Genomic DNA, 18,816 nt, shown 5'->3' on the forward strand with positions numbered 1-18,816 from the left:
TTTTACTTAATATTAGAACGAGAAGGAGAGATGCAGAGTGCACGCACAAGGAAACAAATGACGGGAGGGGGGATGGAAGGAGAAAGAGTGTATGTATTTGCAGCGCAGAATGAAACATGAGCGAACATACCAGCACTAATGCAACGGATTCTATTAGAACTCTGCAAGTTAAGGGTGCTTGGGCGAGAGGAGTACTAGGATGGGTGACCTCCTGCGAAGTCCTTATATTTCACCCATTTTCTTGGGAAGTCCTCGTGTTGCACCCATTTTTTTGCAGATGATTCTTTCGATGTTACGCGTAACTTGAATTATGGTCTGCAGGTTTATTCGCAAATGTGAGTCACGGCGCCGTGGCATTTTACTTGATATTAGAACGATAACGGGAGGTGCAGTTCGCACGCACAAGAAAATAAACGATGGGAGGGGGAAGAAAGGAGAAGGAGTGTATGTATTTGCAGCGCATAATTAAATAGGTGCGATCATACCAGCACTAATGCATCGGTTCCCATCAGAACTCTATAGTTAAGTGTGCTTGGGCGAAAGTAGTACTCGGATGGGTGACCTCCTTGGAAGTCCTCGTGTTGCACCCTTTTTTTTTTGGATGGGTCATTCGACGTTACGCGCGAATGGAATTACGAACCGCTGGTTCATTCCCAAAGGTGAGTCACGGTGCTGGGGCATTTTACTTGATATTAGAACGAGAAGGAGAGATGCAGAGTGCACGCACAAGGAAACAAATGACGGGAGGGGGGATGGAAGGAGAAAGAGTTTATGTATTTGCAGCGCAGAATGAAACATGAGCGATCATACCAGAACTAATGCAACAGATTCCATCAGAACTCCGCAAGTTCATGGTGCTTGGGCGAGAGTAGTACTAGGATGGGTGACCTCCTGCGAAGTCCTTATATTTCACCCATTTTTTTGGGAAGTCCTCGTGTTGCACCCATTTTTTTGCAGATGATTCTTTTGACGTTACGCACGACTTGAATTATGGTCCGCATGTTTATTTGCAAATGTGAGGTACGGCGCCGTGGCATTTTACTTGATATTTGAACTAGAACGGGAGGTGGAGTGCACACGCACAAGTAAACAAATGACGGGAGGGGGAAGAAATGAGAAGGAGTGAATGTATTTGCAGTGCAAAATTAATCTAGTGCGATCATACCAGCACAAATGCACCGGATCCCATCAGAACTCCGCAGTTAAGTGTGCTTGGGCGATAGTAGTACTCGGATGGGTGACCACCTGGGAAATCCTCGTGTTGCGCTCATTTTTTTTCGGGTGGGTTGTTTGACGTTACGCGCGAATGGAATTATGAACCGTTGGTTCATTCGCAAAGGTGAGTTACGGTGCCGGGGTATTTTACTTGATATTAGAACGAGAAGAAGAGATGCAGAGTGTAAGCACAAGGAAAGACATGATAGGAGGGGGGATGGAAGGAGAAAGAGTGTATGTATTTGCAGCGCAGAATGAAACATGAGCGATCATACCAGCACTAATGCAACGGATTCTGTCAGAACTCCGCAAGTTAAGGGTGCTTGGACGAGAGTACTACTAGGATGGGTGACCTCGTGCGAAGTCCTTATATTTCACCCATTTTCTTGGGAAGTCCTCGTGTTGCACCCATTTTTTTGCAGATGATTCTTTCAACGTTACGCGCGACTTGAATTATGGTCCGCAGGTTTATTCGCAAATGTGAGTCATGGCGCCGTGGTATTTTACTTGATATTAGAAAGAGAACGGGAGGTGCAGTGCGCACGCACAAGGAAACAAATAAGGGGAGGGGGAAGAAAGGAGAAGGAGTGTATGTATTTACAGCGAATAATTAAACAGGTGCTATCATACCAGCAGTATTGCACCTTATCCAATCAAAACTCCGCAGTTAAGTGTGCTTGGGCGAGAGTAGTACTCGAATGGGTGACCTCCTAGGAAGTCCTCTTGTTGCACCATTTTTTTTCAGATGGGTCATTTGACGTTACGCGCGACTGGAACTATGGTCCACAGGTTTATACGCAAATGTGAGTCAAGAAGCAAGGGCATTTTAATCGATATTAGAACGAGAAGGAGAGGTGCAGTGTGAACGCATAAGGAAACAAATGATGGCAAGTGGGAGGGAAGGAGAAGGAGTGTATGTATTTTCAGCACCACATGAAACAGGTGCGATCATACAAGCACAAATGCACCGGATCCCATCAGAACTTCGCAGTTATGTGTGCTTTGCCGAAAGTAGTACAAGGATGGGTTACCTCCTGGGAAGTTCTCGTGTTCTACCCATTTTTCTTTTTGGATGGGTCGTTCGACGTTACGGGCGACTGGAACTAGAGTCCAATGGTTTATACGTAAATGTCAGTCAAGACGAATGGGCATTTTAATTGATATTAGAATGAGAAGGAGAGGTGAAGTGTGAACGCACCAGGAAACAAATGACAGGAAGGGGAAAAAAGGAGAAGGAGTGTATGTATTTGCAGCACGAAATGAGAATGGTGCGATCATACCAGCACTAATTCACCGGATCTCATCAGAACTCCACAGTTAAATGTGCTTGGGCGAGAGTAGTACTCGGGTGGGTGACCTCCTGGGAAGTTCTTGTGTTGCACTAATTTTTTTTCGGATGGGTCGTTCGAAGTTACGTGCGAATGGAATTATGATCTACTGGTTCATTCGCAAAGGTGAGTCACGGTGCCGGGGCATTTTACTTGATATTAGAACGAGAAGGAGAGATGCAGAGTGCACGCACAAGGAAACAAATGACGGGAGGGGGGATGGAAGGAGAAAGAGTGTATGTATTTGCAGCGCAAAATGAAACATGAGCGATCATACCAGAACTAATGCAACAGATTCTATCAGAATTGCGCAAGTTAAGGGTGTTTGGGCGAGAGTAGTACTGGGATGGGTGACCTCCTGCGATGTCTTTATATTTCACCCATTTTTTTGCAGATGATTCTTTCGAAGTTACGCGTGACTTGAATTATGGTCCGCAGGTTTATTCGCAAATGTGAGTCACGGCGCCGTGACATTTTACTTGATATTTGAACAATAACAGGAGGTGCAGTGCGCGCGCTAAGGAAACAAATGACGGGAGTGGGAAGAAAGGAGAAGGAGTGTATGTATTTGCATCGCGAAATTATTAAGGTGCGATCATACCAGCACTAATACACCGGATCCCATCAGAACTCCGCAGTTAAGTGTGCTTGGGCGAGAGTAGTACTCGGATTGGTGACCTCCTGGGAAGTCCTAATGTCGCACCAATTTTTTTTCAGATGGGTCGTTCGACGTTACGCGCGAATGAAATTATGAACCGGTGGTTCATTCGCAAAGTGACTCACGGTGCCAGGGTATTTTACTTGATATTAGAACGAGAATGAGAGATGCTGAGTGCACGCACAAGGAAACAAATAACGGGAGGGGGAATTGAAGGAGAAGGAGTGTATGTATTTGCAGCGTAGAATGAAACATGAGCGATCATACCAGCACTAATGCAACGGATTCAATCAGAACTCCGCAAGTTATGGGTGCTTGGGCGAGAGTAGTACTAGGATGGGTGACCTCCTGCGAAGTCCTTATAATTCACCAATTTTCTTGGGAAGTCCTCGTATTGCACCAATTTTTTTGCAGATGATTCTTTTGATGTTACGCGTGACTTGAATTATGGTCCGCAAGTTTATTTGCAAATGTTAGTCACGGCGCCGTGGCATTTTACTTGATATTTGAACGAGAACGGGAGGTGCAGTGCGCACGCACAAGGAAACAAATGACGGGAGGGGAAAGAAAGGAAGATGAGTGTATCTATTTGCATCGCGAAATTAAACAGGTGTGATCATACCAGCATTAATGCACCGGATCCCATCAGAACTCTGCAGTTAAGTGTGTTTTGGCCAAAGTAGTAAAAGGATGGGTTACCTCCTGGGAAGTTCTCGTGTTGCACCCATTCTTTTTTTCAGATGGGTCGTTCGACGTTACGCGCGACTAGAACTATAGTCCGCTGGTTTATACGCAAATGTGAGTCAAGACATAGGGGCGTTTTAATTGATATTAGAACGAGAAGGAGAGGTGAAGTGTGAACACACAAGGAAACAAATGAGGAGAGGGGGAAGAAAGGAGAAGGAGTGTATGTATTTGCAGCACGAAATGAAACAGGTGCGATCATACCAGCACTAATGCACTGGATCCCAACAGAACTCCGCAATTAAGTGTTCTTTGGCGATTGTAGTACTCGGATGGGTGACCTCCTCGGAAATCCTCGTGTTGCACCCATTTTTTTTTGGATGGGTCGTTCGATGTTACGCTCGAATGGAATTATTAACCGCTGGTTCATTCGCAAAGGTGAGTCAAGGTGCTGGCGCATTTTACTTGATATTAGAACGTGAAAGAGAGATGTAGAGTGGACGCACAAGGAAACAAATGACGGGAGGGGGGATTGAAGGAGAAAGAGTGTATGTATTTCCAACGCAGAATGAAACATGAGCGATCATACCAGCACTAATACAACGTATTCTCTCAGAACTCAAGAAGTTAAGGGTATTTGGGCGAGAGTAGTAGTAGGATGGGTGACCTCCTGCGAAGTCCTTATATTTCACCCATTTTCTTATGAAGTTCTCAAGTTATACCCATTTTTTTGCAGATGATTCTTTCGACGTTACGCGGGACTTGAATTATGGTCTGCAAATTTATTCACAAATGTGAGTCACGGCGCCGTAGCATTTTACTTGATATTTGAACAAGAACGGGAGGTGCAGTGCGCACGCACAAAGAAACAAATGACAGGAGGGGGAAGAAAGAAGAAGGAGTGTATGTCTTTGCAACGCGAAATTAAAAAGGTGCGATCATACCAGCACTTATGCACCGGATCCAATCAGAACTCTGTAGTTAAGTATGCTTCGGCGAGAGTAGTACTCGGATAGGTGACCTCCTGGAAAGTCCTCGTGTTGCACCCATTTTTTTTGGATGGGTCGTTCGACGTTATGCTCGAATGGAATTATGAACTGCTGGTTCATTCGTAAAGGTGAGTCACGGTGCCGGAGCATTTTATTTGATATTAGAACGAGAAGGAGAGATGCAGAGCGGACGCACAAGGAAACAAATGATGGGAGGGGGGACGGAAGCAGAAAGAGTGTATTTTTTTGTAGAGCAGAATGAAACATGAGCGATCATACCAGCACTAATGCAACGGATTTTATAAGAACTCCGCAAGTTAAGGGTGCTTGGGCGTGAGTAGTACTAGGATGGGTGACCTCCTGCGAAGTCCTTATATTTCACTCATTTTCTTGGGAAGTCCTCGTGTTGCACCCATTTTTTTGCAGATGATTCTTTCGACGTTACGCGTGACTTGAATTATGGTTCGCAGATTTATTCGCAAATGTGAGTCACGGCACCGTGGCATTTTACTTGATATTTGAACGAGAACGAGAGGTGCAGTGCGCACGCACAAGGAAACAAATGACGGGAGGGGGAAGAAAGGAGGAGTGTATGTATTTGCAGCGCAAAATCAAACAGGTGCGATCATACCAGCACTAATGCACCGAATCCCATCAGAACACCTCCGTTAAGTGTGCTTGGGCGAGAGTAGTACTCGGATGGGTGACCTCCTGGGAAGTCCTCGTGTTGCACCCATTTTTTTTCAGATGGGTCGTTCGACGTTACGCGTGAATGGAATTATGAACCGCTGGTTCATTCCCAAAGGTGAGTCACGGTGCCGGGGCATTTTACTTGATATTAGAACGAGAAGGAGAGATGCAGAGTGCACGCACAAGGAAACAAATGACGGGAGGGGGGATGGAAAGAGAAATAGTGTATGTATTTGCAGCGCAGAATGAAACATGAGCGATCATACCAGAACTAATGCAACGAATTCCATCAGAACTCCGCAAGTTAAGGGTGCTTGGGCGAGAGTAGTACTAGGATGGGTGACCTCCTGCGAAGTCCTTATATTTCACTCATTTTCTTGGGAAGTCTTTGTGTTGTACCCATTTTTTTGCAAATGATACTTTCGATGTTACGCGCGACTTGAATTATGGTCCGCAGGTTTATTTGCAAATGTGAGTCACGGCGCCGTAGCATTTTACTTGATATTTGAACCAGAACAGGAGGTGCAGTGCGCACGCACAAGGAAACAAATGACGGGAGGGGGAAGAAAGGAGATGGAGTGAATCTATTTGCAGTGCAAAATTAATGAGGTGCGATCATACCAGCACTAATGCACCTGATCCAATCAGAACTCGGCAGTTAAGTGTTCTTGGGCGAGAGTAGTACTCGGATGGGTGACCTCCTAGGAAGTCCTCATGTTGCACCCATTTTTTTTCGGGTGGGTTATTTGACGTTACCCGCGAATCGAATTATGAACCGGTGGTTCATTCGCAAAGGTTAGTCACGGTGCCGGGGTATTTTACTTGATATTAGAACGAAAGGAGAGATGCACAGTGTAAGCACAAGGAAACACATGACGGGAGGGGGGATGGAAGGAGAAAGAGTGTATGTATTTGCTGCGCAGAATGAAACATGAGCGATCATACCAGCACTAATGCAATGGATTCTATCAGAACTCTGCAAGTTAAGGGTGCTTGGGCGAGAGTAGTACTAGGATGGGTGACCTCCTGCGAAATCTTTATATTTCACCCATTTTCTTGGGAAGTCCTCGTGTTGCACCCATTTTTTTGAGGATGATTCTTTCGACATTACGCGCGACTTGAATTATGGTCCGCAGGTTTATTTGTAACTCTGAGTCACGGCGCCGTGGCATTTTACGTGATATTTGAACGATAATGGGAGGTGCAGTGAGCACGCACAAGGAAACAAATGATGGGAGGGGGAAGAAAGTAAAAGGAGTGAATGTATTTGCAGCACAAATTTAATTAGGTGCGATTATACCAGCACTAATGCACCGGATCCCATCAGAACTCCGTAGTTAAGTGTGCTTGGACGAGAGTAGTACTCGGATGGGTGACCTCCTGGGAAGTCCTTGTGTTGCACCCATTTTTTTTCGGATGGGTCGTTCGATGTTACGCGCGAATAGAATTATGAACCGCTGGTTCATTCGCAAAGGTGAGTTACGGTGCAAGGGGAATTTTACTTGATATTAGAACGAGAAGAAGAGATGTAGAGTGCACGCACAAGGAAACAAATGACGGGAGGGGGGATGAAAGGAGAAAGAGTGTATGTATTCGCAGCGCAGAATGAAACATGAGCGATCATTCCACCACTAATGCAATGGATTCTATCAGAACTCCGCAAGTTAAGGGTGCTTGGGCGAGAGTATTTCTAGGATGGGTGACCTCCTGCGAAGTCCTTATGTTTCACCCATTTTCTTGGGAAGTCCTCGTGTTGCACCCATTTTTTTGCAGATGATTTTTTCGACATTACGCGCGACTTGAATTATGGTCCACAGGTTTATTCGCAAATGTAGTCACGGCGCCGTGGCATTTTACTTTGTATTTGAACGAGAACGGGAGGTGCAGTGCGGACGCACAAGGAAATAAATGACGGGAGGGGCAAGAAAGGAGAAGTAGTGTATTTTTTTGCAGCGCAAAATTAAACAGGTGTGATCATACCAACACTAATGCACCGGATCCCATCAGAACTCCGCAGTTAAGTGTCCTTGGGCGAGACTAGTACTCGGATGGGTTACCTCCTGGGAAGTCCTTGTGTTGCACCAATTTTTTTTCAGACAGGTCGTTCGACGTTACGCGCGACTGAAACTATGGTCCGCTGGTTTATACGCAAATGTTAGTCAAGAAGCAAGAGCATTTTAATCGATATAAGAACGAGAAGGAGAGGTGCAGTGTGAACGCACAGGGAAACAAATGATGGGAGGGGGGGAGGGGGAAAGAGTAGGAGTGTATGTATTTTTAGCACGAAATGAAACTGGTGCTATCATACCAGCACAAATGCACTGGATCCCATCAGAACTCCGCAGTTAAGTGTGCTTTGGCGAAAGTAGTACAAGGATGGGTTACCTCCTGGGAAGTTCTCGTGTTGCACCCATTTTTTTTTCAGATGGGTTGTTCGACGTTACGCGCGACTGAAAGTATGGTTCGCTAGTTTATACGCAAATGTGAGTCAAGACACATGGGTATTTTAATTGATATTAGAACGAGAAGGAGATGTGAAGTGTGAACGCACCAAGAAACAAATGACGGGAGGGGGAAGAAAGGAGAAGGAATGTATATATTTGCAGCGTGAAATGAAACAAGTGCGATCATACCAGCACTAATGCACCGGATCTCATCAGAACCCCACAGTTAAGTGTTCTTGGCCGAGAGTAGTACTCGGATGGGTGACCTCCTGGGAAATCCTCGTGTTGTACCCATTTTTTTTCAGATGGGTCATTCGACGTTAAGCATGAATGGAATTATGAACCACTGGTTCATTCGCAAAGGTTAGTCACGGTGCCGGGGTATTTTACTTGATATTAGAACAAGAACGAGAGATGCAGAGTGCACGCACAAGGAAACAAATGATGGGGGGGGATGGAAGGAGAAAGAGTGTATGTATTTGCAGCGCAGAATGAAACATGAGCGATCGTACCAGAACTAATGCAACTAATTCTATCAGAACTCCCCAAGTTAAGGCTGCTAGGGCAAGAGTAGTACTAGGATGGGTGACCTCCTTCGAAGTCCTTATATTTCACCCATTTTCTTGGGAAGTTCTCGTGTTGCACCCATTTTTTTTTCGAATGGTTCGTTCGACGTTACACACGACTGGAACTATGGTCCGCTAGTTTATACGCAAATGTGAGTCATGGCACCGTGGCAATTTACTTGATATTTGAACGAGAACTGGAGGAGCAGTTCGCACGCACAAGGAAACAAATGACAGGAGGGGGAAAAAAGGAGAAGTGTTTGTATTTGCAGCACAAAATTAAACAGGTGCGATCACACCAGCACTAATGCACCGGATCCCATCAGAACTCTGTAGTTAAGTGTACTTGGGTGAGAGTAGTACTCGGATGGGTGACCTCCTGGGAAGTCCTCGTGTTGCACCCATTTTTTTCGGATGGGTCGTTCGATGTTACGCGCGAATGGAATTATGAACCGCTGGTTCATTCGCAAAGGTTAGTCACGGTGCTAGGGCATATTACTTGATATTAGAACGAGAACGAGAGATGCAGTGCGCACGCACAACGAAACAAATGACGGGAGGGGGAAGAAAGGAGAAGGAATGTATGTATTTGCAGCGCAAAATTAAACAGGTGCGATCATGCCAGCACTATTGCACCTGATCCCATCAGAACTCTGCAGTTAATTGTGCTTGGGCGAGAGTAGTACTTGGATGGGTGACCTCCTGGAAAGTCATCTTGTCGCACCAATTTTTTTTCAAAAGGGTCGTTCGACGATACGCGTGACTAAAACTATGGTCCACTGGTTTATACGCAAATGTGAGTCAAGAAGCAGGGGCATTTTAATCGATATTAGAACGAGAATGAGAGGTTCAGTGTGAACGCACAAGGAAACAAATGATGGGAGGGGGGAGGGAAGGAGAAGGAGTGTATGTATTTTCAGCACCACATGAAACAGGTGCGATCATACCAGTACAAATGCACCAGATCCCATCAGAACTCCGCAGTTAAGTGTGTTTTGGTGAAAGTACTACTAGGATGGGTTACCTCCTGGAAAGTTATCGTGTTGCACCCATTTTTTTTTTCAGATGAGTCGTTCGACGTTACGCACGACTAGAATTATGGTCCAATGGTTTATACGTAAATGTGAGTCAAGACGCAGGGGAATTTTAATTGATATTAGAATGAGAAAGAGAGGTGAAGTGTGAACGCACCAGGAAACAAATGACGGGAGGGGGAAAAAAGGAGGAGTGTATGTAGTTGCAGTGCAAAATGAAACAGGTGCGATCATACCAATACTAATGCACCGAATCCCATCAGAACTCCGCAGTTAAGTGTGCTTGGGCGAGAGTAGTACTCGGGTGGGTGACCTCCTGGGAAGTTCTCGTGTTGCACCAATTTTTTTTCCGATGGGTCGTTCGACGTTACGTGCGAATGAAATTATGATCTACTGGTTCATTCGCAAAGGTGAGTCACGGTTCCGGGGCATTTTACTTGATATTAGAACGAGAAGGAGAGATGCAGAGTGCACGCACAAGGAAACAAATGACGGGAGGGGGGATGGAAGGAGAAAGAGTGTATGTATTTGCAGCGCAGAGTGAAACATGAGCGATCATACCATAACTAATACAATGGATTCTATCAGAACTCTGCAAGTTAAGGGTGCTTGGGTGAGAGTAGTACTAGGATGGGTGACCTCCTGCGAAGTCCTTATATTTCACCTATTTTCTTGGGAAGTCCTCGTGTTGCACCCATTTTTTTATAGATGATTATTTCGACTTTATGTGTGACTTGAATTATGCTCCGCAGGTTTATTCGCAAATGTGAGTCACGGCGCCATGACATTTTACTTGAAATTTGAACGATAACGGGAGGTGCAGTGCGCACGCACAAGGAAACAAATGACAGGAGGGGGAAGAAATGAGAAGGAGTGTATGTATTTGCATCGCAAAATTATTAAGGTGCGATCATACCAGCACCAATGCAACGAATCCCATCAGAACTCCACAATTAAGTGTGCTTGGGCGAGAGTAGTACTCGGATGGGTGACCTCCTGGGATGTCCTCGTTTCGCACTCATTTTTTTCGGATAGGTCGTTCGATGTTACGCGCGAATGGAATTATGAACCGGTGGTTCATCCGCAAAGTGAGTCACGGTGCCGGGGCATTTTACTTGATATTAGAACGAGAAGGAGAGATGCTGAGTGCACGCACAAGAAAACAAATAACGGGAGGGGGAATGGAAGGAGAAAGAGTGTATGTATTTGCAGTGCAGAATGAAACATGAGCTATCATACCAGCACTAATGCAACGGATTCTATCAGAACTCCGTAAGTTATGGGTGCTTGGGCAAGAGTAGTACTAGGATGGGTGACCTCCTGCGAAGTCCTTATATTTTACCTTTTTTCTTGGGAAGTCCTCGTGTTGCACCCATTTTTTTGTAGATGATTCTTTCGACGTTACGCGCGACTTGAATTATGGTCTGCAGGTTTATTCGCAAATGTGAGTCACGGCGCCGTTGCATTTTACTTGATATTCTAACGAGAACGGGAGGTGCAGTGCGCACGCACAAGGAAACAAATGACGGGAGGGGAAAGAAAGGAGAAGGAGTGTTTGTATTTGCATCGCGAAATTAAACAGGTGCGATCATACAAGCACTAATGCACCGGGTCCCATAAGAACTCTGCAGTCAAGTGTGCTTTGGCGAAAGTAGTAAAAGGATGGGTTACCTCCTGGGAAGTTCTTGTGTTGCACCCATTCTTTTTTTTAGATGGGTCGTTCGACTTTAAGCGCGACTAGAACTATAGTCCGCTGGTTTATATGCAAATGTGAGTCAAGACGTAGGGGCATTTTAATTGATATTAGAACGAGAAGGAGAGGTGAAGTGTGAACGCACAAGGAAACAAATGACGGGAGGGGGAAGAAAGGAGAAGGAGTGTATGCATTTGCAGCACGAAATGAAACAGGTGCGATCATACCAGCACTAATGCACCGGATCCCAACACAACTCCGCAATTAAGTGTGCTTTGGTGAGAGTAGTACTCGGATGGGTGACCTCCTAGGAAGTCCTCGTGTTGCACCCATTTTTTTTGGGATGGGTCGTTCGACATTACGCTCGAATGGAATTATGAACCGCTGGTTCATTCACAAAGGTGAGTCACGGCGCCGGCACATTTTACTTGATATTAGAACGAGAAAGAGAGATGTAGAGTGGACGCACAAGGAAACAAATTACGGGAGGGGGGATGGAAGGAGAAAGAGTGTATGTATTTGCAGCGCAGAATGAAACATGAGCGATCATACCAGCACTAATGCAACGTATTCTATCAGAACTCCGCAAGTTAAGGGTGCTTGGGCGAGAGTAGTAATAGGATGGGTGACCTCCTGCGGAGTCCTTGTATTTCACCCATTTTTTTAGGAAGTCCTCGTGTTGCACTAATTTTTTTTTTGGAAGATTCTTTCAACGTTATACGCGACTTAAATTATGGTCCGCAAATTTATTCGCAAATGTGAGTCACGGCGCTGTGGCATTTAACTTGATATCTGAACAAGAACAGGAGGTGCAGTGCGCACGCACAAGGAAACAAATGATGGGAGGGGGAAGAAAGGAGAAGGAGTGTATGTATTTGCAATGCGAAATTAAACAGGTGCGATCATACCAGCACTAATGCACCGGATCCCATCAGAACTCCGCAGTTAAGTGTGCTTTGGCGAAAGTAGTTGAATGATGGGTTACCTCCTGGGAAGTCCTCGTGTCGCACTAATTTTTTTTCAGACGGGTAGTTCGACGTTACGTGCGACTGGAACTATTGTCCGCTGGTTTATACGCAAATGTTATTCAAGAAGCAGGGGCATATTAATCGATATTAGAACGATAAGGAGAGGTGCAGTGTGAACGCACAAGGAAACAAATGATGGGAGGGGGAAGGGAAGGAGAAGGAGTGTATGTATTTGCAGCGCAGAATGAAACATAAGCAATCATACCAGCACTAATGCAACGGATTCCATCAGAACTCCGCAAGTTAAGGTTGCTTGGGCGAGAGTAGTACTAGGATGGGTGACCTCTTGCGAAGTTCTCGTGTTGCACCCATTTTTTTTTTCAGATGGGTCGTTCGACGTTACACGCGACTGGAACTATGGTCTGCTGGTTTATATGCAAATGTGAGTCAAGACATATGGGCATTTTAATTGATATTAGAACGAGAATGAGAGGTGAAGTGTGAACGCACCAGGAATCAAATGACGAGAGGGGGAAGAAAGGAGGAGTGTATGCATTTGCAGCGCAAAATGAAACAGGTTCGATCATACCAACACTAATTCACCGGATCCCATCAGAACACCCAAGTTAAGTGTGCTTGGGCGAGAGTAGTACTAGGATGGGTGACCTCCTGCGTAGTCCTTATATTTCACCCATTTTCTTGGGAAGTCCTCGTGTTGCACCCATTTTTTCGAAGATGATTCTTTCGACGTTACGCACGACTTGAATTATGGTCCGCAGGTTTATTCGAAAACGTGAGTCACGGCGCCGTGGCATTTTACTTGATATTTGAACGAAAGCGGGAGGTGCAGTGCGCACGCACAAGGAAACAAATGACGGGAGGGGGAAGAAAGGAGAAGGAGCGTATGTAATTGGAACGTGAAATTAAACAGGTGCGATCATACAAGCACTAATGCACCGGATCCCATCAGAACTCCGTAGTTAAGAGTGCTTGAGCGAGAGTAGTACTCGGATGAGTGACCCCTTGGGAAGTCCTCGTGTCGCGCTAATTCTTTTTCGGACGGGTCGTTCGACGTTGCCCACAACTGGAACTATGGTCCACTGGTTTATACGCAAAAGTAAGTCAAGAAGCAGGGGCATTTTAATCGATATTAGAACGAGAAGGAGAGGTGCAGTGTGAACGCACAAGAAACAAATGATGGGAGGGGGGACGAAAAGAGTGTATTTTTTTTCATCACGAAATGAAACAGGCGCGATCATACCAGCACAAATTCACCGGATCCCATCAGAACTCTGCCGTTAAGTGTGCTTTGGCGAAAGTAGTACAAGGATGGGTTACCTCCTGGGAAGTTCTCGTGTTGCACCCATTTTTTTTTTCAGATGGGTCGTTCGACGTTACGCGGGACTAGAAGGAGAGGTGAAGTGTGAACGCACCAGGAAATAAATGACGGGAGGGGGGACGAAAGGAGAAGGAGTGTATGTATTTGCAGTGCCAAATGAAACAGGCGCGATCATACTAGCACTAATGCACCCGATCCCATAAGAACTCCGCAGTTAAGTGTACTCGGATGGGTGACCTCCCCGGAAGTCCTCGTGTTGCATCCATTTTTTTTCGGATGGGTCGTTCGACGTTACGCGCGAATGGAATTATGAACTTCTGGTTTATTCGCAAAGGTGAGTCACTGTGCCAGGGCATTTTACTTGATATTAGAACGAGAAGGAGAGATGCAGAGTGGACGCACAAGGAAATAAATGACGGGAGGGTGGATGGAAGGATAAAGAGTGTATGTATTTGTATCGCCGAATGAAACATGAGCAATCATACCAGCACTAATGCAGCGGATTCTATCAGAACTCCGCAAGTTATGGGTGCTTGGGCGAGAGTAGTACTAGGATGGGTGACCTCCTTCGAAGTCCTTATATTTCACCCATTTTATTGGGAAGTCCTCGTGTTGCACCCATTTTTTGGCAGATGATTCTTTCGATGTTACGCGCGACTTGTATTATGGTCCGCAGGTTTATTCGCAAATGTGAGTCATGGTGCCGTGGTATTTTACTTGATATTTGAACGAGAACGGGAGGTGCAGTGCACACGCACAAGGAAACAAATGACAGGAGGGGAAAGAAAGGAGAAGGAGTGTATGTATTTGCATCGCGAAATTAAACAGGTGCGATCATACCAGCACTAATGCAGCAGATTCTATCAGAACTCCGCAAGTTATGGGTGCTTGGGCGAGAGTAGTACTAGGATGGGTGACCTCCTTCGAAGTCCTTATATTTCACCCATTTTATTGGGAAGTCCTCGTGTTGCACCCATTTTTTGGCAGATGATTCTTTCGATGTTACGCGCGACTTGTATTATGGTCCGCAGGTTTATTCGCAAATGTGAGTCATGGTGCCGTGGTATTTTACTTGATATTTGAACGAGAACGGGAGGTGCAGTGCACACGCACAAGGAAACAAATGACAGGAGGGGAAAGAAAGGAGAAGGAGTGTATGTATTTGCATCGCGAAATTAAACAGGTGCGATCATACCAGCACTAATGCACCGGATACCATCAGAACTCTGCAGTTAAGTGTGCTTTGGCGAAATTAGTAAAAGGATGGGTTACCTCCTAGGAAGTTCTCGTGTTGCACACATTCTTTTTTTCTGATGGGTTGTTCGATGTTAAGTGTGACTGGAACTATGGTCCGTTGGTTTATACGCAAATGTGAGTCAAGACATAGGGGCATTTTAATTGATATCAGAACAAGAAGGAGAGGTGAAGTGTGAACGCACAAGGAAACAAATGACGGGTGGGGGAAGAAAGGAGAAGGAGTGTATATATTTGCAGCACGAAATGAAACAAGTGCGATCATACCAGCACTAATGCACCGGATCCCAACAGAACTCCGCAATTAAGTGTGCTTTGGCGAGAGTAGTACTCGGATTGGTAATCTCCTGGGAAGTCCTCGTGTTGCACCCTTTTTTTTTTGGATGGGTCGTTCGACGTTACGCTCGAATGGAATTATGAACCGCTGGTTCATTCACAAAGGTGAGTCACGGTGCCGGGGCATTTTACTTGATATTAGAATGTGATGGAGAGATGCAGAGTGCACGCACAAGGAAACAAATGACAGGAGGGGGGATGGAAGGAGAAAGAGTGTATGTATTTGCAGCGCAGAATGAAACATTAGCGATCATACCAGCACTAATGCAACGGATTCTATCAGAACTCCGCAGGTAAGCGTGCTTGGGCGAGAGTAGTTCTAGGATGGGTGACCTCCTGCGAAGTCTTTATATTTCACCCATTTTCTTGGGAAGTGCTTGTGTTGCACCCTTTTTTTTACAGATGATTCTTTCGACGTTACCCGCGACTTGAATTATGGTCCGCAGGTTTATTCGCAAATGTGAGTCACGGCGCCGTGGCATTTTACTTGATATTTGAACGAGAACGGGAGGTGCAGTGCGCACGCACAAGGAAATAAATGAAAGGAGGGGGAAGAAAGGAGAAGGATTGTATGTATTTGCAGCGCGAAATTAAACAGGTGCGATCATACCAACACTAATGCACCGGATCCTAACAGAACTCCGCAGTTAATTGTGCTTGGGCGAGAGTAGTACTCGTATGGGTGACCTCTTGGGAAGTCCTTGTGTCGCACCAATTTTTTTTCAGACGGGTCGTTCGACGTTACGCTCTACTGGAACTATGGTCCGCTAGTTTATACGCAAATGTGAGTCAAGAAGCATGGGCATTTTAATCGATATTATAACGAGAAGGAGAGGAGAAGTGTGAACGCACAAGGAAACAAATGATGGGTGGGGGGAGGGAAGGAGAAGGAGTGTATGTATTTTTAGCACGAAATGAAACAGGTGCGATCACACGAGCACAAATGTACCGGATCCCATAAGAACTCCGCAGTTAAGTGTTCTTTGGCGAAAGTAGTACAAGGATGGGTTACCTCCTGGGAAGATCTCGTGTTTCACCTATTTTTTTTTCAGATGGGTCGTTCGACTTTACGCGCGACTGGAAGTATAGTCCGCTGGTTTATACGCAAATGTGAGTCAAGACACATGGGCATTTTAATTTATATTAAAACGAGAATGAGAGGTGAAGTGTGAACACACAAGTAAACAAATGACGGGAGGGGGAAGAAAGAAGAAGGAGTGTATGTATTTGTAGTGCGAAATGAAACAGGTGCGATCATACCAGGACTAATGCACAAGATCCCATCAGAACTCCGTAGTCAAGTGTGTTTGGGCGAGAGTAGTACTCGGATGGGTGACCTCCTGGGAATTCCTTGTGTTGCACCCATTTTTTTTTCGGATGGGTCGTTCGACGTTACGCGCGAATGGAATTATGAACCGCTGGTTCATTCGCAAAGGTGAGTCACAGTGCCGGGGCATTTTACTTGATATTAGAACGTGAATGAGAGATGTAGAGTGCACGCACATGGAAACAAATGACGGGAGGGGGGATGGAAGGAGAAATAGTGTATGTATTTGCAGCGCAACATGAATTATGAGCGATCATACCAGAACTAATGCAATGGATTCTATTAGAACTCTGCAAGTTAAGGGTGCTTGGGCGAGAGTAGTACTAGGATGGGTGACCTCCTGCGAAGTCCTTATATTTCACCCATTTTCTTGGGAAGTCCTCGTGTTGAACCCATTTTTTTGCAGATGATTCTTTCGACGTTACGCGCAACTTTAATTATGTTCCACAGGTTTATTTGCAAATGTGAGTCACAGCGCCGTGGTATTTTACTTGATATTTGAACGAGAATGTGAGGTGCAATGCGCACGCAAGAGGAAATGAATGACGGGAGGGGGAAGAAAGGAGAAAGAGTGAATCTATTTGCAGCGTGAAATTGATCAGGTGCGATCAGACTAGCACTAATGCACCGGATCCCATTAGAACTCCGTAGTTAAGTGTGCTTGGGCGAGAGTAGTACTCGGATGGGTGACCTTTTGGGAAGTCATCGTGTTGCACCCATTATTTCTCAGATGGGTCGTTCGACGTTACGCGCGAATGGAATTCTAAATCGCTGGTTCATTTGCAATGGTGAGTCACGGTGCCGGGGTATTTTACTTGATATTAGAATGAGAAGGAGAGATGCAGAGTGCACGCACAAGGAAACAAATGACGGGAGGGGGGATGGAAGGAGAAAAAGTGTATGTATTTGAAGCGCAAAATGAAACATGAGGGATCATACCAGCACTAATGCAACGTATTCTATCAGAACTCCGTAGGTAAGGGTGCTTGGGCGAGAGTAGTACTAGGATGGGTGACCTCCTGCGAAGTCTTTATATTTCACCCTTTTTCTAGGGAAGTCCTCGTGTTGCACCCATTTTTTTTGCAGATGATTCTTTCGACGTTACGTGCGATTTGAATCATAGTCCGCAGGTTTATTCGTAAATGTGAGTCACGGCGCCGTGACATTTTACTTGATATATGAACGTGAACGGGAGGTGCAGTGCGCACGCACAAGGAAACAAATGACGGGAGGGGGAAGAAAGGAGAAGGATTGTATGTATTTGCAGCGTATAATTAAACAGGTGCAATCATACCAACACTAATGCACCGGATTCCATCAGAACTCCGAAGTTAAGTGTGCTTGGGCGATAGAAGTACTCGGATGGGTGACCTCTTGGGAAGTCCTCGTGTCGCACCAATTTTTTTTCAGACGGATCGTTCGACGTTACGCGCTACTGGAACTATGGTTTGCTAGTTTATACGCAAATGTGAGTCAAGAAGCAGTGGCATTTTAATCGATATTAGAACGAGAAGGAGAGGTGCAGTGTGAACGCACAAGGAAACAAATGATGGGAGGGGGAGGGAAGGAGAAGGAGTGTATGCATTTTCGGCATGAAATGAAACAGGTGCGATCATACCAGCACAAATGCATCGGATCCCATCAGATCTCCGCAGTTAAGTGTGCTTTGGCGAAAGTAGTACAAGGATGGGTTACCTCCTGGGAAGTTCTCGTGTTGCACCCATTTTTTTTTTCAAATGGGTCGTTCGACGTTACGCGCGACTTGAACTATGGTCCGCTGGTTTATACGCAAATGTGAGTCAAGATGCAGGGGTATTTTAATCTATATTAGAACGAGAAGTAGAGGTGAAGTGTGAACGCACCAGTAAACAAATAACGGGAGGGAGAAGAAAGGAGAAGGAGTGTATGTATTTGCAGCGCGAAATTAAACAGGTGCGATCATACCAGCACTAATGCATCGGATCCCGTCAGAACTCCGCAGTCAAGTGTGCTTGGGCGAGAGTAGTACTCAGATGGGTGACCTCCTGGGAAGTCCTCGTGTTGTACCCACCTTTTTTCGGATTGGTTGTTCATCGTTACGCGCGAATGGAATTATGAACCGCTGGTTTATTCGCAAAAAGGTAATCATGGTGCCGGGGCATTTTTCTTGATATTTGAACGAGAATGAGAGATGAAGAGCGCACGCACAAGAAAACAAATGACGGGAGGAGGGATGGAAGGAGAAAGAGTGTATGTATTTGCAGTGCAGAATGAAACATTAGCGATCATATCAGCACTAATGCAACGAATTC

General features: G+C 45.5%; 2 non-coding genes and 30 pseudogenes across 2 annotated transcripts; all 32 read left to right on the plus strand.

Annotated features, from left to right (window-relative positions):
• The first annotated feature begins 471 nt into the window (after nt 1-471).
• Nucleotides 472-590, plus strand: LOC148255624 (5S ribosomal RNA; annotated as a pseudogene).
• A 561-nt stretch (nt 591-1,151) lies between these two features.
• On the plus strand, nt 1,152-1,270 carry LOC148255625 (5S ribosomal RNA). The gene has a single exon (XR_015819987.1). It is a non-coding gene; the product is annotated as a 5S ribosomal RNA (ribosomal RNA).
• Nucleotides 1,271-2,155: 885 nt separating this feature from the next.
• Nucleotides 2,156-2,274, plus strand: LOC148255626 (5S ribosomal RNA; annotated as a pseudogene).
• Nucleotides 2,275-2,481: 207 nt separating this feature from the next.
• On the plus strand, nt 2,482-2,600 carry LOC148255627 (5S ribosomal RNA; annotated as a pseudogene).
• Nucleotides 2,601-3,130: 530 nt separating this feature from the next.
• On the plus strand, nt 3,131-3,249 carry LOC148255628 (5S ribosomal RNA; annotated as a pseudogene).
• Nucleotides 3,250-3,809: 560 nt separating this feature from the next.
• Nucleotides 3,810-3,928, plus strand: LOC148255629 (5S ribosomal RNA; annotated as a pseudogene).
• Nucleotides 3,929-4,815: 887 nt separating this feature from the next.
• LOC148255630 (5S ribosomal RNA) lies at nt 4,816-4,934 on the plus strand (annotated as a pseudogene).
• Nucleotides 4,935-5,491: 557 nt separating this feature from the next.
• Nucleotides 5,492-5,610, plus strand: LOC148255631 (5S ribosomal RNA; annotated as a pseudogene).
• A 561-nt stretch (nt 5,611-6,171) lies between these two features.
• LOC148255632 (5S ribosomal RNA) lies at nt 6,172-6,290 on the plus strand (annotated as a pseudogene).
• Nucleotides 6,291-6,850: 560 nt separating this feature from the next.
• On the plus strand, nt 6,851-6,969 carry LOC148255633 (5S ribosomal RNA). The gene has a single exon (XR_015820526.1). It is a non-coding gene; the product is annotated as a 5S ribosomal RNA (ribosomal RNA).
• A 561-nt stretch (nt 6,970-7,530) lies between these two features.
• On the plus strand, nt 7,531-7,649 carry LOC148255634 (5S ribosomal RNA; annotated as a pseudogene).
• A 209-nt stretch (nt 7,650-7,858) lies between these two features.
• LOC148255635 (5S ribosomal RNA) lies at nt 7,859-7,977 on the plus strand (annotated as a pseudogene).
• A 206-nt stretch (nt 7,978-8,183) lies between these two features.
• On the plus strand, nt 8,184-8,302 carry LOC148255636 (5S ribosomal RNA; annotated as a pseudogene).
• Nucleotides 8,303-8,859: 557 nt separating this feature from the next.
• LOC148255637 (5S ribosomal RNA) lies at nt 8,860-8,978 on the plus strand (annotated as a pseudogene).
• Nucleotides 8,979-9,182: 204 nt separating this feature from the next.
• LOC148255638 (5S ribosomal RNA) lies at nt 9,183-9,301 on the plus strand (annotated as a pseudogene).
• A 206-nt stretch (nt 9,302-9,507) lies between these two features.
• On the plus strand, nt 9,508-9,626 carry LOC148255639 (5S ribosomal RNA; annotated as a pseudogene).
• A 204-nt stretch (nt 9,627-9,830) lies between these two features.
• LOC148255640 (5S ribosomal RNA) lies at nt 9,831-9,949 on the plus strand (annotated as a pseudogene).
• Nucleotides 9,950-10,510: 561 nt separating this feature from the next.
• LOC148255641 (5S ribosomal RNA) lies at nt 10,511-10,629 on the plus strand (annotated as a pseudogene).
• Nucleotides 10,630-11,188: 559 nt separating this feature from the next.
• LOC148255642 (5S ribosomal RNA) lies at nt 11,189-11,307 on the plus strand (annotated as a pseudogene).
• Nucleotides 11,308-11,514: 207 nt separating this feature from the next.
• On the plus strand, nt 11,515-11,633 carry LOC148255643 (5S ribosomal RNA; annotated as a pseudogene).
• Nucleotides 11,634-12,195: 562 nt separating this feature from the next.
• Nucleotides 12,196-12,314, plus strand: LOC148255644 (5S ribosomal RNA; annotated as a pseudogene).
• Nucleotides 12,315-12,520: 206 nt separating this feature from the next.
• LOC148255645 (5S ribosomal RNA) lies at nt 12,521-12,640 on the plus strand (annotated as a pseudogene).
• Nucleotides 12,641-13,198: 558 nt separating this feature from the next.
• LOC148255646 (5S ribosomal RNA) lies at nt 13,199-13,317 on the plus strand (annotated as a pseudogene).
• A 199-nt stretch (nt 13,318-13,516) lies between these two features.
• LOC148255647 (5S ribosomal RNA) lies at nt 13,517-13,635 on the plus strand (annotated as a pseudogene).
• A 1,480-nt stretch (nt 13,636-15,115) lies between these two features.
• On the plus strand, nt 15,116-15,234 carry LOC148255648 (5S ribosomal RNA; annotated as a pseudogene).
• Nucleotides 15,235-15,794: 560 nt separating this feature from the next.
• LOC148255649 (5S ribosomal RNA) lies at nt 15,795-15,913 on the plus strand (annotated as a pseudogene).
• A 206-nt stretch (nt 15,914-16,119) lies between these two features.
• LOC148255650 (5S ribosomal RNA) lies at nt 16,120-16,238 on the plus strand (annotated as a pseudogene).
• Nucleotides 16,239-16,444: 206 nt separating this feature from the next.
• LOC148255651 (5S ribosomal RNA) lies at nt 16,445-16,563 on the plus strand (annotated as a pseudogene).
• A 562-nt stretch (nt 16,564-17,125) lies between these two features.
• On the plus strand, nt 17,126-17,244 carry LOC148255652 (5S ribosomal RNA; annotated as a pseudogene).
• Nucleotides 17,245-17,805: 561 nt separating this feature from the next.
• LOC148255653 (5S ribosomal RNA) lies at nt 17,806-17,924 on the plus strand (annotated as a pseudogene).
• Nucleotides 17,925-18,129: 205 nt separating this feature from the next.
• Nucleotides 18,130-18,248, plus strand: LOC148255654 (5S ribosomal RNA; annotated as a pseudogene).
• Nucleotides 18,249-18,455: 207 nt separating this feature from the next.
• On the plus strand, nt 18,456-18,574 carry LOC148255655 (5S ribosomal RNA; annotated as a pseudogene).
• The last annotated feature ends 242 nt before the right edge of the window (nt 18,575-18,816 follow it).

Source organism: Carica papaya, chromosome 5 (genome assembly GCF_054855325.1).
Source record: "Carica papaya isolate Zhongbai chromosome 5, ASM5485532v1, whole genome shotgun sequence".
Classification (NCBI taxonomy): Eukaryota; Viridiplantae; Streptophyta; class Magnoliopsida; order Brassicales; family Caricaceae; genus Carica; species Carica papaya.